Raw genomic sequence first — 9,917 nt, 5'->3', positions numbered from 1 at the left:
CTATAAAATGCCTTTCTTTTCCAGTAGAATTCTAATGTAGTAAAAAAAAGTTAGTAGTAATGAATGCTGTGGCAAACGAGGCGTAGTTTTAGTGTTTTAATGGTGGTTACGTTCAGCTGAAGTAAGTTATTCTGTGGTTACAACATGGACCAATTGAATTCTTGAAGATTCTGCATTGGGGCTTATCATTTGAGAGTTGTTGCAAAGGCGGTGAGCTGGCAGAATCGTTAGCACGCTGGACGAAATGCTTTGCGGTATTTCGCTCGTCGCTACGTTCTGTGTTCAAATTCTGCCGAGGTCGACTATGCTTTTCATCCTTTCGGGGTCGATAAATTAAGTACCAGTTGCGTACTGGGTCGATCTATTCGACTCATCCCCTCCCCCAAAATTTCAGTAGAAATAAATCAGTGGAATGGTTTATTTAAGAGTTGTTGTTATTCTTGATATTTAATAGCAAATCAGTACTGATTGGCTTGGCTTATGATCAATATGAATCCACGAAAGGACACTCCCACCTTTGTTAAAGATAGAATAATATACCCAACATTACATTTTCTTGGATACACATATATTTCTCAATTTTTGAAGAATATATCATTATATGAGAAAAATTTGGGTGTTATTTCCAGCAAATCGGGTGACCACCTAGAAACCTCCTCTTTGATGTTTCGACGTTGATTAGAGACATATCTGAAGAGTCACGAGTAGTTACTGTGATGAATTACTCGTACCTTAGGTGTGGTATGACAGAAATAATACTAGGAAAATAACAGCAGTGATTCGTACTGTAATTATCAGTGTGGAGTAGTTACAGTGGAAAATGTTCTGTTTACGGTTATTTTGTTAATGCTATGTGATGGGGGAATTGTAGTTAATTGTGTCAGCGGCCTTTACTAAGATCAGTTCTTTAAAGAGGTGGGGACTATTGTAGAACAACTATATCAGTGACATCTACGCCAGAAGAGTGTTTTAGTGGTGTTTACTGCAGAAAATTGCAATGTCGGTTACAGAGGAAGATATATTAGTGATGGTTATTATGGTAAAATCTGTCAAAGACTGCTTATTGTAACAATCTGTGTCACTAGGAGTCATTGTATTACATTAAGTCATTAGTAGTTATAATGGACATCTGTGTTAAGTATTAAATTAAGTCATTAGTGATTATTAAAGACATCTGTGTTAAGTGATTGTTACTGTATAAAACTGCTGTTTATTGTAAAATCTTCTATAAATTGTAATTAGTGTGGAAAACTGTGTCCATGGTGGTGATTGTGGAAAACCGTGATAAAGGTGAAGTTGAAGGTGGCTTTTGATATTAGATGAATAGAAGAAGAATATATTAGCGATTGTCATTGAAGTAAATGTTTGTAGGGTTAATTAGCGCAGTCATTGCATTTAAAGCAATTACTGTGGTAAATATGTCAGTGAAGGCTACCATCTAAGTAACCATCACTGGCGGGAAGAGATGAACAGCGTGAGATTAGTAAGTGGAGAAATATATTTTATAGAAATAGAAGCATAATTGACTGTAGCAGATTTTTAAAAAAGGGAAAAAATGAGCGGCCACAGCTGAGCTGAAAGAAGGGCGAACAAGTCAGTATAGAATGGTAATTTGTCTCCCATAGCTATTTATTCATTGTTGCTGCAGCAATTTTTGTCATGTATCTAGCACTAACAGGCAATCTAACTATGATCAACCCACCTTTGTAGTGGAATCAAGAACTACGCTGCTTAATTAGGCCTTCTATGATTTAACATTGCTGGATATTATTTGAAATAAATATGGCTGCTACTTCCCGCGAGCAGGGTACCTGTGCATATATTGGTGTCGGATGATAAGTCCAGAACGTGGAAATACGTTGTACGAATTTCGTGCCAGATGTATGTAGAATTCGGGAAGGAGGGAGAATTTTCAGGGGGCATTCATTAAGATATTCTAAATTCGAATATTTTCTAATCATGCAATGTAAGTTCTCACTTACAACAGTAAGTTACGGCGTGGCTGAGTAGTTAAGGTGTTGTTCATGATTATTAATTTGTGGGTTTCATATCTGGTCCGGATTACGTATTGTGTCTTTGAGCAATGCACTTCATTTCGCGTTTCTTAATTCATCTAAACTGCACTAAATAACAGCTATATTAAGAGTGAAACCTACTCTCCCTTGTAGATGTTCAGCAAAGTGTGAGGGTGAGAGGGCGAGAGACTGACAATGTCTGCTCGCCACTTCATATAAGGCTAAAACAATTTGTAAAAACATGTCACAGGATACCGTATGACGGCTGGTTGTACTGATGTAAATGTGAGTTTGTGGGTGCTGTTGTTGTTGTCGGTGGTGATGGTTTGTGCCAGGTTAGCCCTAAAGGGGGAGACCTATATATAATCAGACATTCCATCCCTGAACATCTTGTTTTGTTTGTGAGTGTGTGTATGTGTTGCATTTTTGTGCCTTGCGCGCGCGCGCGTGTCTGTGTGAGAGAGAGAGAGAGATAGAGAGTATGGTTGCTATAGGAAGGACTGCATCGCCCAATATGTCTCTCCTATTTCAAGACAGCTGGATGTGATTTGAGAACGATCTAGCTGCTATTTCTAGCGAGAAGGACAATAGCGCAGAATTAGATTTGCAAGATCATGCATTCCAGGTAGTTACTGAGGTTAATTCAGTTCAGCAGGGATTCGTTTTGCAACTTGTTTTATCGATGTAATTATATTTTATCAATACCGAAGCAATTGTATAAATCCCAAGTCAACCCTAATCAGACAGATCTATGATCAAAGGTGTTCCAGCCGTGAGCATCCCATCGCTATTCCAAGCATAGAATATCGAGGAATATCTCTCCAATGAATCTTTTCTTTAAGACAATAATGAATGATTTGCTATTTCAAGCTAATCGGGCGATCTCATGAGTCTCCCACGTAATATTCTCAAAATATCTTCGTTGATACACAAGTCTATAAATTTTCCTCTAAAATATTGTGGAAACTGTAGATGTGAAGGAGTTATCTTGCATATTGCTGGACTTGTATTCCGGTATACTGCATAATTTAGTGGAGTATGCTTCGGTGGACGTAAATGTGGGACACTGCATCGGTAAAAGTCGTTGGCGTTGTAAATGTTTCTGTGGATTTCATTATGTTACAATGTATCAATGAAGGTTACTAGTGTGGTAAATGCATAGGGGGTTGTAATTATGGAATGCATGTTCCATAATTATATCAACCGAAGAATTTACTAGGCCAGTAAATTCCTCTGATATTGCATTCCATTCTGTAGAGTTACTGTGGAATGTTATATCAATGGAAATAACCAGCGTTGTAAGATTATATGAATGGAAGTTAGAGGTGCTGTGAGAGTTAGTTTATTGACATTTTATTAGTGGAAATTACTAGTGTGGTAAATTCGTGAGACCTAATTGCGGAACGCTGTCTTAGTGGAATATACTGGTGTGGTAAATACTTCACCTGTTGCCATTAGAGAACATTGCCCTGATGGAAGTTACTGGTGTGGTATTATCATATCAGTGGAAATTACAGGCGTGACAACACTATCAGTGGAAATTACTATTATAAATATTTTGGTAGGTGTCTTTGCGGAACATCTGTCAATAGATGTTCTAAGTAAGGTAGATATTTCATGGGATGTCTATGTGGATCACTGTGTTACTGGATGTCATTGTGTTACTGGATGGAAGTTACTGGATGTCATTGTGAAACAGTCTCAATAGAATTTGGTGCGGTGATAACTCTTTCGGTGGAGATAATTGTGGAACATTGACTCTGTGGAAATTTGTCACTTTCCATGCATGGCAAAACATGCGTTGAATATCATTGTGGAACATTGTATGAAAGTAAGTTGCTGGACTGGTAACACTATAGAATGAGAGTCGCTGACGTGATAAATACTTCTATAGGTTTCCATGTGGAACAGGGCATCAGAAACAGATTTTGGTGGAATAAATACATTAGAAGAAATATACTGAAGTGGTGAAATTTTCGGTTGGTACCATTGGAGAATAATATACCAACAGAAATTCCTGGTGTGGTGACAGTGTATCAGTGGTAGTTGAGGATGTGGCATTGTTGTGTCTGCCGTAGATATCAGCTTGGCAATACTGTATAGCTGTAAGTTAGTTGTGTGGCAACGTTTTCAGTGGATATCATGGCTGAAACATACGACGAGAATTTACTAGAATTGTGAACATTTCACGGGATATCACTGTGGAACTCTATGTTTGTGGAATTTACTGGCGTGGTAATTCCTTCAGTGGTTGTTACTGAGAAATGCAATCAATAGAATGTAAGCATGATAACGATACTCGGTGGACGTAATTGTGGAAGACTATATCAATGAAAGTTAAGCTTGTGGAAAATCTTTCGCTGAATGTCATTGTAGAACATTATATTAATGGAAGTTTTCAGTGTGATAACACACTACAAGAAGTCACAGGTCTGATCTATTCTTTTGTAGATCTCACAATGAAATACTGTATTAATTGACGTTACTCGTGTGGCAAATGACCCAGAGAAGCTTTTGCCGAGATAAATACTTCGGTAGATATCATTGGGAACACTGCATCTGTAGATGTTACTGACGTGATAATTCTTTCATTTGATGCCATTGTGGAATACTATACTAGGTGCATATATATTGATATGATAATTTTTAAAGTGGATTTCATCATGGCGAATTGCAGCAATACAAGTTCCCATTGTGATAATTCCCCCGGAAGATACTAATTGTGGAAAACTGTATCTGTAGAATTGTGTTGTTGCGAACTCATTTAGTGGATATATTTATGAGAAATGATTTCAGTGGAAGTTACTGATGGGAAAATGCTTCAATGAACGCAATTGTAGAGAACTGTAACAGTGGAAGTTTTGATGTGATAAATGGTAGTTAATGGTGTGGTAACTTCTTCGGCAGTCACCATATTGGAATGTTGTATTGATGGAATTTAGTTGAGCAGTAAATCGTTCACCAGATGTAATTGCTGAACCCTCCATCAGAAGCAGAAGCTTATGGTGTGGTAAATCCTTCATTGGTGAGTCATTACAGAACAGAGTGTCAGGGAAAATTACTTTCATAAATGATTGAAGAATGGTAATAAAAGATGTCATTATTATTCTGAGTCGATTGAATAAGTATCAGACCAACACTGGGGTCGATATAATCGATTAACCTCCTCCTCCACAGTTTCAGACCTAATGCCTGTATTAGAAAGAATTATCATTTATATTTCATATATCTCCAACAGTTTAGATTATTGGAAAAAAATTCCTAACATTGGATAACAACAAATATCCTCAGATGACAAGAAACTTCCGACGTATCCTGTCTCTAATAATACTGGCTCTGGAGTTGCACTAAGCTAAGTTTGATGCCTATTTTCTCTACTCTTCTGTCCAAATTTTTAGGAAAGTTTCCTAATGAACTTATAACTACAGGGATACATTCTACTCTTCCTATAGCCTCTGTAACTCAATTTCTAGGTCCTGATACTAGGTCTTACTTTTGTCTATACTTTTCATATTGACTTTCTCATCATTGGAGACTGTAAAATCAATTCCCTGGAACTTTCTATCCTCTTTGTCTAATACTACTAATTCAGGCCTCCTAGCTTCTACTACTGTGTCCGTCTCAATGTTAATACCCACAACATATTATGTTTCTTACTTTCTAGGATTTTATTAGGATTATGCTCATACCACTTAACAGTGTGGTTAAATCCTGGCTCTCTACATAACTCCCAATGGATTTTTCTCTGTAGATTGTCGCGCCGTTTCTTGTATTCGTGTATTCTTTGTGCCAGCATACTACATTCATTATCTACATGAATAACATTTTCCTCTTTTTATTTGCATAGCCGACATTAGGAATCAGCCTGATGTTTGTCTATCTTGACTTTTACCCCCTTAGTCCTCAATGCCTGATCTTGTGCTGCTCCTAACAAACTATCGGTCTCCCTTTCAGCCTTCTTTTCTGAAACTGCAACCATGTCTCACTATTACTATTTTCTGTCACTATCTCTGGAAATATACCGCGCAAAGCCTTCTTGCCGTCAGATAATCTTTCTTCTTTCTCCTGGTTTTTAAATTCATTTGGTATTTTGGTTTCTCTTTCTCCTACCGTTCCTATTGCAGCTCTTAATAGACTTTCTTCACAGTTACCTACATAGGCGCAGGAGTGAATGTGTGGTAAGTAGCTTGCTTACCAACCAAATGGTTCCGGGTTCAGTCCCACTGCATGGCACCTTAGACAAGTGTCTTCTACTATAGCCTCACGCTGACCAAAGTTGCCTCTATTTCCAGGTCTTTGTATTTTGAAAGTTTCTCCATTTCTTTTAGAGAAACGTTGTCATCTGTTGGTATTGATACATTGATTAGAAAGTATTTTTTTCTTGGATATCTCTGACAACTATATCCGGCCTATTGGCCTTAATTTCTGTATGTGTTTTAGCATATCCCATGGTATAGTTGCTTTCTCATTTTTGTAACCTTTTCTGGCATGTGCCTATACAGTCTTTTTTCTGTTGCTATTACATAGTGTTGGCATAGCTTCTAGTATATATAGAACCCAACTCTGTCGTGTTTGTGAATATATGCCTTCTTAGCTAGGACTGGGCAGCCAGAGACTATATGGTTTATTGTCTCTTGTCCATTTCCACATATTCTGCAGTTACTTGTGCTTCTTTTCATTATATGGTTTTGGCTATTTCTGGTGGGAAGGCTTTGGTCTTGTGCTGCAATTAAAATCCTTCAGTCTCCTCTTTGAGGGCTGAGCTTCTCAGCCATTGTTGGGATTTTACTTTGTCTATTTCTTTTTTTTTTTTTGTTTAGCTTAACCCAGTATTTGCCATGAAAGGGTCTTTCTTGCCATCGCTTTATCGTGATCCATTGTTGTTCCAGTTCTAGTTTTGATTTCAGCTGTTTTACGGCTTTTATTATTATTATTATTATCATTATTATTATTATTATTATTATTATTATTATTATTATTATTAGTAGTAGTAGTAGTAGTAGTAGTAGTAGTAGTAGTAGTAGTAGTAGTAAAATTATTACATACTCTTATAGTTAGTAATGGACGTTATCTTCGGGTTCGGTGACAATTCTTAAATCTCCAAAATCTTTCGATTCGTGCGTAATACAGGGCTGCACTTTTCTGCAGGTCGACAGTACAATTCCAGTATCCTTCAGTATCTTAGGTAGCTGTCAGAAATAATTGTCTGTGACCTTAGTTTTTGTTTTGCTTTTGCCCTGTATAATCATAACTCGTCTTCTTGATTCAAGAATATGAATAGTCTTTATGGGTAAGTTCCATAAATTTCTCTAATTCCTATTCTATCTCACAGCCTCTGACTCGTGTTCATACCGCTGTTCTGTTACTTAGAATCTACGCACTCAGCCAACATCTCAATATACTATTATACCTCCCGGCAATGCTAACGCTTATACTCTTTTAGTGCTAGGTACTGCATTCACTGAAGGTATGGTTCATGCTCTCATCTGTTTCTCATAGTTCCTGCGCTTGCTCTTTGACTATTTTATTCCAATCTTTGCTTTTATCAAATTCATTGAAATGGCTTGTTCGTGAGTGGCAATAATTAGCGCTTCTGTGTCTCGTTTCAGATTTCCATCCTATTGCAAACTCTTATCAGTATATCTGCCTAATTTTCTTTTCATGTGTGGCTAGGCATTGATCCGTATAGCTATAATCAAAGTACTCACTTCTGCTTTAAGCCCAATGTTTTTGAATCTTTGCTAGCGTTTTAATCTTCATACTTAACTTTATGATGTTTTTGTCACTATATGTTGGTCAAATTTTGCCTTATATTTTTTAACCTTTTCTGCTGTTCTGATCTGACTCTTTTTACTTTACTTAGAGAGATTGTAATTTTAATTCACATTATATACAGCGAAAACTGTCTTTCCTTTGTGTTTCCTTACTGCTATAATCAATTTTAATATGCTTATTTCTGAATATTTTCTCCAGTCCTACAATTGTTATTTTGCCTCAGTTCTCTATTCTTAAACATCTTCATCCTCCCTGTGTGCAGGATAATTATAGTATATCTATATCAGAGTCATTAATGGTGTGGTTTCGAAATATAGTAGTTAGTTTTCTAATTTCTCCTTTATAAGTTCTACAATTCACTACAAAGTTTGTTGCTGAAACTATTACCGGAATGGTTAGTGTATTCGAACCTAGATTGAATTCTGTTTTAATGTAAGCTTGGAGTCCAGCACAGTTTTCCAAAATTTCGCATTCGTTTGTGTATCATCAGTTTCGTCTTCTCCTAGATATTTTTATGCAACCTTCATGTTTTATTCTCCAATTTCTGTGCATGTATTTAATTTAGTTTAGATATAGACACTGAAACCAGAGAATTTGACCAGAGATCTCCATGCAAATACTGGTTTTCGTATTTCCCACTCAACACTTTTCTCGCTAAAGAATTAGACACTTGAAAGGCGGTGAGCTAGCAGAATCGCTAGCACGCCGGGCGATATGCTTCGCGGTATTTCGTCAGCCGTTGCGTTCTGAGTTCAAATTTTGCCGAGTTCGACTTTGTCATTCATCCTCTCGGGGTCGATAAATTAAGTACCAGTTACGCACTGGAGTCGATGTGATCGACTTAATCCGTTTGTCTGTCCTTGTTTGTCCCCTCTGTGTGTAGCCCCCTGTGGGCAATAAAGAAATAAGAATTACACACTTGTCTTTTATAGCCTAGCTGTCTTCTTTAACAATTTCAAATACATGTTTTTTTTTATATAAGTTAAAAAATTATTTACGGTTTTTTCATGTCCTAAGTTCAAACCACGCAACGAATAGCTTTGTCTTTTATCTCTTCTGGTCAATAAAATAAAGTGCCAATCAGGTACTGGGGTGGATAGTATCAACTTACCTCCTCTGCCGGAAAGCAATTAGTTATTATGTATTTTGTATTGGCAAGACGTCTCTTCAAATTGTTAAGTTTTGTTTGTTTCTACTATGTATCAAATCTACTTTCAAACTTTTTTTGTTTTGTGATGTTACAAAACTGGCCAGTATCCCTAGAAATTGGTCTGTTCCGTTCTTATTGCTCACCGGGGCGGAATTTGCTAATCCTTATTTTTTCTTGAACTTTAAAAAGAAATCAAAACATGACCTCGAAATCTTTCACAGGATGCGAGTAGGGTAGCAGTTTTAACGCTCCCGCCCCAATCACTTTAACAGTGACTGTAAAACCAAAGCAATCAGTACTAATATCAATATAATAAGCGGAGGTGATGAAAGCAACAATGACAACGAAAACGATGGACTGGATGGTGAAAGCCAAACCAGTGTCGCCATAACAACCATAAGAACAAACAGGAAAGAATTAACGATCAACATACATCACCTCACAAGCATTACACACAAACACTGCATCGCGCTAACAAATAACATAACCTCACGCATACCAATCCTAAAAGCAATTAAAGAAACTTACAAAAATCTAAGAATAAGATATTCCGAAGGAATGGAAGTTATCCGAACTTGGCAAGTGGAAACACTTTCAAATAACCGGAAAGAAAGGACAGATCGCTTATCCTTCCATGAGAATAAGGTAATTGGTCCTTCGCATTTCACTCCTTTCATTCAACATGGTTTTACTCAGAACAGGCTGTGTGAATACACGTGACCTGAGTTCACTTTTGAAGCAAATCCTTCAGCTCAACTCTTGTAGTTAATGAAGAAAGGCATTATTATTATTGTTACTACTACTACTACTACTACTGCTGCTGCTGCTGCTGCTACTACTACTACTACTAGTACTACTACTACTACTGCTGCTGCTGCTGCTACTACTACTACTACGACTACTACTACCAAACCCACCACCGCCACCGCCACCACCACCACCACCACCACCACCACCATACTACTACTACTACTACT

At 37.2% G+C, this 9,917-nt stretch overlaps 1 protein-coding gene across 3 annotated transcripts in view; it reads left to right on the top strand.

The window, feature by feature from the left end:
- The window catches only part of LOC106877962 (uncharacterized), a 433,893-nt gene that overhangs the window by 76,459 nt on the left and 347,517 nt on the right, over positions 1-9,917 (top strand). The window lies entirely within an intron of this gene.

Source organism: Octopus bimaculoides, chromosome 5 (assembly GCF_001194135.2).
Source record: "Octopus bimaculoides isolate UCB-OBI-ISO-001 chromosome 5, ASM119413v2, whole genome shotgun sequence".
In the NCBI taxonomy this organism is placed as follows: Eukaryota; Metazoa; Mollusca; class Cephalopoda; order Octopoda; family Octopodidae; genus Octopus; species Octopus bimaculoides.
Note: the sequence above shows the minus strand (reverse complement) of the source record. Positions and strands in the feature narration are given on the sequence as shown.